The sequence below is a fragment of the Dendrobates tinctorius genome, unplaced genomic scaffold (genome assembly GCF_039654945.1).
Source record: "Dendrobates tinctorius isolate UK_male_01 unplaced genomic scaffold, ASM3965494v1 ptg000070l, whole genome shotgun sequence".
Taxonomy (NCBI): Eukaryota; Metazoa; Chordata; class Amphibia; order Anura; family Dendrobatidae; genus Dendrobates; species Dendrobates tinctorius.
Window position 1 is genome coordinate 59,151,149 of NW_027361738.1, and position 9,435 is coordinate 59,160,583.

Below are 9,435 nucleotides of genomic sequence, written 5' to 3' on the forward strand. Positions count from 1 at the left end.
GGTAGCTAACATTTCTTCACAAAGCTGAGTACACAGGAACCACCATTCACAATAGGCGATGTCACAGCGGACCCTGTTCCCCTCTTTTTTGTTAAGACCTTTGCACACGCTCATTAGATGCTTCTATACAAAAGATAGGGTCTGAGTCAGTCTATAGCTGCTAATGTTGATGTGAATGTCAGGAATGAACAGTAAATATAAGTCTATAATATCCCCAGTGACCAGTGTGAACATTGCAAGATTTCTATTTTTTTATATACAAATAACAAAAATACCATTACCAGACATTTGAAAAAATATTTAACAAAAAAAACCTGATTTCTAAAGGAAAGCAGCCGTGTTTATCTAACCTAATACAACCCCTTAAACAAGGGATTATCCTTTTTTTTAACTCTATTGTGCCGATGGCTGATCTTTGTGCTAACTGACCATACTCGTGAACATCCTGGCTTTGCACAAGTATTGGATATGACCGCTCTTTGCCGTGGTCTTCATATTTGTGATTTGAAGAATATGTCAATAAGCCATTGTTTAGGAAAAGATATACAATGTTCCTGTCCTATTTGAATTTTGTTAATAAAGTTATATCGATATGTATATTTTAATATAATCGTGTAAATTATTCGGCGTTCATAATATGTATCCAAGTTGATATTTGTGGCGTCTTGATTCTTTATTGTGGTCGACAATTTAAGAAAATAAAAAAATATTTTGACATTTACGAAAATTTTAAGAATTTGTTTCTACCAGTATTTTATGTTTACTTCATGAAGAAATACAATCAGAATTAACTTTTTTTTTTTGAAACTTACAAAATGTTGTGATACGTCATAGATTGGGGGGGAGTTGAGTTGATTCTGAGACTCCCACTGACTTCAAAAAGACAAAGTAGTCGTGTAATGTAACCCTCAACTGCAATAGACTAAATCTGGGCACTTGGCACAAGCCACCCTGGGTATCAGATCCCTGGACTCTGGTATTCACCTGTTAGCCCAGGTAACGTGTATCTGGCATTGTCTGCACAGCTCGTGTTATGGAGTAGCTACTGCAGGTGGAGAGAGTTGAACAAAAAGGTTGCGGAATCAAATATCAGAAGAATAGTCAGAAGATTGCTGCAACAAGGCCAAGGGGTCAGGCACAGACATCAGGGAAAAACAGGCTTGGCGTTAAATCCAGAAGTGCATCCAAGGGGTTAAGCAAGGATAGACATGGAATATAAGCTGGGCCAGAAATCTGTAGGTTAATCCAATACAAGTGTAGAATTCTATGATTTCTGGTAAGGGCGGCTAAGACATCAAAATCCAGAAATATATGGGTCACAATGTGTCCGTATTGGCATCGGCCATTGGTTACTGACTGACCCCAGTGATCAGCAGGAAGTTTATTCTCATGATTACTACTAACATGGCTGTGGCTAACAACACTCCCCCTCCAGTGGAGGAAATGCCAGAATGTATTGGTTAACCGCCCTGCACTGATGTCACCGGTCTCTGGTGCCTTGTGCCAGGGTATGGAAGCAGGGACAGGCACGTCTATAACAATCCAAAGTGCTCAGTAGACTGAGATTGAAAATTATCTCAACTCAAAATTTCTCTTAGTGTTAGATGATAGCTGGAAGATAGCTCTTAAAGGGATTTTCCTAATGTTACATTATCACCTATCCATAGGATAAGTGGTGCAAATGCACAGCCATCACTTAATTCAAATGAGGCACTTCCAAGCTACATTCCTGGGATCAGTGAGTCCCCCTGTTCCCGGGTTACCTATGCCGTGATAAGTTGGGACAACCCTTTCAGGTGTGGGAGGAAAGTGTTTGTTAGAACCACACCGGCACCCCTGCACGAGTCCACTTCCTCCTCTCGGCAGGGACATTGGTGTGTTTACTCACACTCGCATGCAGGTCTCCTGGGAGAATGCTTAGGATGCGCGCGCACACTTCCTGCCCGCATTTGAAGATGTGACCAGCCAATGGCTGGGAGACATTAGGTATTTAAGGCATCCTCCCCAATTGGGAGGTGACTTAGCAATGTTAGTATCAGAGTATAGTTATGTTAGCTAGTTGTTAAGTCCCTGTACCTGTGCTTCCCGAATCTGACCCTGTCCTGTCTGCACTTGATCCTGTTCATCCTGCTTTAACCCCTTCCTTAGTCTGTCCTATCTCTACTTACCCCTCAGTCTGATCCACCTTGTCCGCATCAATACCGCTTCTCCCACCGAACCAGCTCTAGTGATGCTGTATCTGAGTCCATCCCGTGTTCTTGTACCTATCCTGCTGATGCCTGATCCAGCATCTGTCTACCATCCGCACTCCTCCTGTTAACCAGTTCCTGGACGCTCCTGCTTTGTTACCCCTTTGGGGTTAGCTGCCGCAGCTCCGCAGTCTGCACTGGAGTGGCACTTGGTGTCCACCTGGATTCAAGTCTATCCACACCTTCAGGGGCTCTAGTGAAGAACCAGGTGGTTGCCTCTTTATGCTCCTCCAGACTCTCCGTGGACGGTGAAACAGTGGTTCCACAACCACGTGCATGACAGCATTGTTGGGCTGAGTACTTCTGTTCTGTGGTCCTAGCGATTGTTAGAGGTTTCATATCTAAGATATCTATCAATCCAAACTTCTTACATCACAAAAGATGAAATTTCACTCTAAATGTTATTTTGATGGTCAAATTTTAAAGAGACGTTGAATAATCTTTTTTTTCCAGTACAGTTTTATTACAGACAAAGCTTGTAGTGTGAGTGCTGTGATGTAGTCGTACTTGAGATTTGCAATTACAATATTTTGTTTCAGATGTGTGCACAGAAGAATGTTGCAATTACAACACAACATAATACCAGATTAAGCGAAATGTAATGTTGAAAAGATGCATTTATTTTGGCTTTTTAAAAACAAAGCATACAATCTTGTGGAACAATTTACATAATTAAGTGGCATTCGCATAAGAAGCTTTACGTTATTGATAATTAGCAGCATAAAAACCAAGAAAGGAGGCAGGAATAAGAGGAAACTGCTAATTAGGCTCTCCAAGAAAGAAAGAGCAAGCAAAATGGGCAATCAGTGTGCAAGATGTGAAAAGAAACTATTCTAAATGTCTGAAGTTTCTTAGTGTGATTTTCGTTTTTATTTATAAACTAAAAAACAAACAATATTGATAGGTTACTATGGCTGACAGCAAGTAATAACAACCACAAAGCTTCCCTCACCATGATAATGTACTCCTGAATGTCTTAATTGAATATCTACAAAACAATTATAAAATAATATGTCATACATAATGCCAAGTGGATGAGGATTAAATAAAAGGAAGGTACATTATAAAAATGCTGGGCAACTTTCATATGGTGTGAAGAAGGACGATGACCAAACAAGAGGAACATACTGTATAAGATCATTTATGGTGCCAAGATTATAATAATAATAATAATAATAAATTTTATTTTTATAGCGCCGACATATTCCGCAGCACTTTACATTTCAGAGGGGATTTGTACAGACAATAGACATTACAGCATAACAATAATCACATACAGTAGATTATAGCAAATACCAAGAGGAAAGAGGGCCCTGCTCGCAAGCTTACAGTCTATGAGGATTGCATACAGTCTAAGATTGCAGATGTTCAAGCGAGAGGAAGATACGCCACAAGATTTGCTACTAGTTACGTTTCAGTTTTGGATTCCTCTTGTCATGAGTGTGTCATGTCCTCCTGGGAGATCTGGGGTTAGGCGATCATTACATATTGTGATTTGCAGGTCTTCCATTTATTTAGCTTGTGTGTTTTGTTCCTCATATTCAATGGACTTTGCTTCCTTTGGAGCTGAAGAGGTTAACAACTCTTTGTATGCTGGTTTCAGATATGCAGCTCCATCTCACAGCTGCTCCTGACCTGCTCATTTTCTCAATAAAACCTGGCCAGACCTCATCCCTGCCTGTGAAAGTTTACTTCCTGGCTTGCTGGAGTTGGTGTGCTGAAGTTGGAGTTCGTAGGTACTAATGGAGATTGTTGTTTGCTGTTTTTGGATGTATGCTTTCTCCATTATCCTATTCCCATTTGGTTTGTACCTTCCTATCCTTCCTTTTATTCCTCTACCCTTGGTGAGTGTTTTTGTATGTAAGTTGCTTTTTTTTCCATCCCTGTTTGTCTTACGTGTAAAAACACTAACATATCTGTACCAGGCCTCCTGTCAGAGGGGACAGCTTAGAACATTAACAGTAGTATAGTAAGATTGGAGACTCAGGCCTTTCTACCTTTAAAAGTACCCCCTGGACAGGAACAGTTTGAGGTCCCCCTTCCTTACCAAAGACGTGACACCCCTCTGATGCTCCCATTCCTGTGACGTCTTTCACTGTGGACCTGTAGGTTCCAACCTTAACTTTCTTCAGCAGAAGTGTTGGGTATTAAAGGCAATCAGAGCCTAGGATAACTGTGAAGCAGGCTGCCATTGAGTCTTTGATTGGTAAAAGGTACATCTTTTGTCATATTCTTTACTGTCTGCCTCCTGTATTTCTATTGTTTTTTACTTCTAACTCTGATCCAGATCTTGACCTTAGCTTGTCCTTTGGATTGTCTCTGGGATCCGTGTTCTAATCCCATACCCCATTTCTTAATACCTCTAACATCAATGACAGCTTGAAGTCTTTTGTGGTAGTTGTGGATGAGGTTCTTTATTTTTTCAAATGGTAAAGCTGCCCACTCTTCTTGGCAAAAAGCCTCCTGTTCCTGTAAATTCCTGGGCTGTCTAGCATGAATTGCATGTTTGAGATCTCCCCAGAGTCGCTCAATGATATTGCGGTCAGGAGACTGAGATGACCACTCCAAAACATTCACTTTGTTGTGCTATAACCAATGACTTGGCCATGTGTTTTGGAATGTTGTCATGTTGTAACGTGCAAGTATGTCCCGTGCGCAGCTTCCAAGCTGATGAGTGCAAATTTGCCTCCAGTATTTGCCGACAAGGTGCTGCATTCATATTTCCTACAATTTTGACCACGTTTCCTGTGCCTTTGTAGCTCACACATCCATCCCCAAAACATCAGCGATTGACCTCCGTGCTTTACAGTAGGAATGGTGTTCCTTTCACCATAGGCCTTGCTGACCTCTCTCCAAATGTAACCTTTATGGTTGTGGCCAAAAAGTTAAATTTTGGTCTCATTGCTCCAAATTACCTTGTTGCAGAAGTTTTGAGGCTTGTCTCTGTGCTGTTTTGCGTATTGTAGGCAAAATACTTTGTGACATTTGCGCAGAGTCTGTCTGAATCCCAGAAACTCATTCAGCTTTTATGCCCACACACTGATTAGAAGCAAACAAGTCACAGGTGAGGATGTTACCTTTAGGCTGAGTTCACACGTGGCGTTTTTTTCGCGTTTCCGCGGCGGTTTTAACCGCGCGATTTTGCCGCGAAAACGCGAAAAATAAGCATCCCATGCATTCCTATGGGATTCCGCAATGCTGTGCTAATGCTGCGTTTTTTACCGCGGCGGAATCGCTTCGCGGTAAAAACCGCAGCATGCTCATTAATTTGTGGAATCGCGGCGATCCCGCACCCATAGGAATGCATTGTTCTGCTTACTTCCCGCATGTGGCTGTGCACACCATGCGAAAAGTAAGCAGAACATTTGCGGATGGTACCCACGGTCCGGAGGAGAGGAGACTGTCCTCCGGGCTTTGGGTACCATATCCCTGTAAAAAAATAGAATTTAAAAATAAAAAATATTGTTATTCTCATCCTCCGATGTCCCGCGCAGTCTTCCTGCTTCTCTTCACGCTCTCGTTCCCAGTAGTCCTTTGCGAAAATGCCCGCGATGGCGTCCGTTCTCGCGGGATCGCGAAGTCTCGCGGTCATTCGTGCGACGTCATCGCGAATGACCGCGAGACATCGCGATCCCGCGAGAACGGACGTCATCGCAGGCATTTTCGCAAAGGATTACTGGGAACGGCTGCGCGGGACGTCGGAAGGTAAGAATAACACCATTTTTTATTTTTTTTTTTACATTCTATCGTTTACTACTGATGCTGCATAGGCGGCCTCAGTAGTAAAAAGTTGGTCACACTCGTCAAACACTATGTTTGACGAGTGTGACCAAACTGTCAATCAGCTCTCCAAGCGATGCTACAGATTGCTTGGTAAATGCTAGCATTTTGCAAGCTAAATACGCTTGCAAAATGCTAGTTTTTCCGCGGGAAAATCGCGGGAATTTAAAATGCGATTTTCCCGCGGACTGGAATTCCGGAATTCTCGCGGTAATTTCCGCGAGAGTTCCAGTACGTGTGCACTTAGCCTTAGTAGACAGTCAAACCCATTTGTGTCAACTTCTGTGCATGTTATCAGACCAAAATCACCAGGGTATGGGAACTTATGATCAGGGTCATTTGGATGTTTTGGGTTGTCATTATGATTTAAAAAGAGAAAACACAGTAGTTTTGACATTAAATGGCTTCACCTAAACACTATCCATGAGTGGAGAAAAAGTTTTGGTGTTATCTTCATATTCTCTGAAAAAAGGCCAAGAAAGCAAAAATTCTGATGGGGTATGTAAAGTTTTGAGCACAACCGTATGCATATATTTGTGTAAAATGAAGTTATAAATCACCACTTACTGTGCAAATGAATCCAGATTTGTCGAGTGAGGTTTGGTCACCTAGATTAGTCTGGCCTGAGAAGCTGCAGTCATGCCCACCTGGGTGTATTTCATAGTCCCTGTACTGTCACTTCTTAGCCTCTGAGTCTCACTATTGCCAGTTTTCTCTCTTCTGGCATCCCTGTTTCCTTATCAAAGTTCTGTTCCTCTGTCACACGCTGCTCTCAGCTTCTCTGCTCCTCCATCACAGCTCTGTGACAGGGAAACAGATGCCGGGAGGAATGCATATTGTCTGGGAATAGTTAGGATCTGATGTGGGCTGAAAAGACGTGGTAGTGCAGGGACTGTGCAGGGGCTGTCAATCATGCCCGAGGGGTTTCCGTGAGTAAATGCCCCACTGCATTAATGTGGCTTCATTTCCATATGGCAAGCTAACATCCTTAATTTCATTTTGTACAACATTTGCTTATGTATAGAATATAACAATAATCACTGTTACGCCCAACAGTGGCGCAAGTGGATTTGTGGACCCTCTGTGCTACCGGACAAGGCCTGCCTAGGAATGGGCGAAGCTAAGCAGCTATCAGAGCTTCTGATGGTGGAGACAGGTTGGGCTGCAGATAGCCGGCAGTTACCACTCCAAGGCAGATTCTGGTACTGCGACTGCTTGTTGACCCTGATTAACAACTAGGGCTCCATTCAGACTAGTAAGTTCTGGCACCTCTACAGAATGGTTACTGACATTGATTCGTGCTATGTTCAGACAGAAACGGACCGGGGTACAAGGTTTCAGGCACTGGTCGCACACAGACCAGGGAAACATGTTCAGGACACCGGACACACATGGACCAGGCGTTCGGGTTCAGGAACCTGCCAACACCAGTACCAGGGGACCTCACAGCTCACTATTTGGAGAAGCTACATACTAATAAATATTATTGCTTTGGTGACCCCGTAACGGGGAGGGAGTCCTTTATACAAGATGCCTCCCAGCTATTGGCTGGGAGCCACCTTGCCAGTGTACTCTGATACTGAATGCCTCCCAGCCATTCGCTGGGGTCATTTTACTATGTGCACGCACTGTCCCTTTAGAAACGGGAAAGCACACGCACGCACGCTAGGCGTGCTGCCAGGAAATGCGGCGTGCAAAAGCAAGAGACATGCCAGCAGAAGGGGACCATGCCACGAGGCCGGAGCAGTGAGTATACCAGCGTCGGGGAAGAGGAACCAAGGCAATAGTGTTACTAACACAATGTAATATCATCAAAATGCTCTAAAATGCCAGTTATCATGTATAGTAAAGTAGAAAGATGGACAATGAAAAAACAAGAAAAAGATACTGAGATGCTAGTTTAATAAAGAAACTTATTAAAAACCAGGGGGCATGTACAACATGCTCAATTACACCGTATATACAGTTGTGGCCAAAAGTATTGACACCCCTGCAATGCTGTCAGATAATACTCAGTTTCTTCCTGAAAATGATTGCAAACACAAATTCTTTGGTATTATTATCTTCATTTAATTTGTCTTAAATGAAAAAACACAAAAGAGAATGAAGTAAAAAGCAAAACATTGATCATTTCACACAAAACTCCAAAAATGGGCTAGACAAAAGTATTGGCACCCTCGGCCTAATACTTGGTTGCACAACCTTTAGCCAAAATAACTGCGACCAACCACTTCCGGTAACCATCAATGAGTTTCTTACAATGCTCTGATGGAATTTTAGACCATTCTTCTTTGGCAAACTGCTCCAGGTCCCTGATATTTGAAGGGTGCCTTCTCCAAACTGCCATTTTTAGATCTCTCCACAGGTGTTCTATGGGATTCAGGTCTGGACTCATTGCTGGCCACCTTAGAAGTCTCCAGTGCTTTCTATCAAACCATTTTCTAGTGCTTTTTGAAGTGTGTTTTGGGTCATTGTCCTGCTGGAAGACCCATAACCTCTGAGGGAGACCAAGCTTTCTCACACTGGGCCCTACATTATGCTGCAAAATTTGTTGGTAGTCTTCAGACTTCATAATGCCATGCACACGGTCAAGCAGTCCAGTGCCAGAGGCAGCAAAGCAACCCCAAAACATCAGGGAACCTCCGCCATGTTTGACTGTAGGGACCGTGTTTTTTTCTTTGAATGCCTCTTTTTTTCTCCTGTAAACTCTATGTTGATGCCTTTGCCCAAAAAGCTCTACTTTTGTCTCATCTGACCAGAGAACATTCTTCCAAAACGATTTAGGCTTTTTCAGGTAAGTTTTGGCAAACTCCAGCCTGGCTTTTTTAAGTCTCGGGGTAAGAAGTGGGGTCTTCCTGGGTCTCCTACCATACAGTCCCTTTTCATTCAGATGCCGACGGATAGTACGGGTTGACACCGTTGTACCCTCAGACTGCAGGGCAGCTTGAACTTGTTTGGATGTTAGTCGAGATTCTTTATCCAACATCCACACAATCTTACGTTGAAATCTCTTGTCAATTTTTATTTTCCGTCCACATCTAGGGAGGTTAGCCACAGTGCCATGGGCTTTAAACTTCTTGATGACACTGCGCACGGTAGACAGGAACATTCAGGTCTTTGGAGATTGCTCATGCTTCCTCACAATTTGGTTTTTCAAGTCCTCAGACAGTTCTTTGGTCTTCTTTCTTTTCTCCATGCTCAATGTGGTACACACAAGGACACAGGACAGAGGTTGAGTCAACTTTAATCCATGTCAACTGGCTGCAAGTGTGATTTAGTTATTGCCAACACCTGTTAGGTGCCACAGGTAAGTTACAGGTGCTGTTAATTACACAAATTAGAGAAGCATCACATGATTTTTCGAACAGTGCCAATACTTTTGTCCACCCTCTTTTTTATGTTTGGT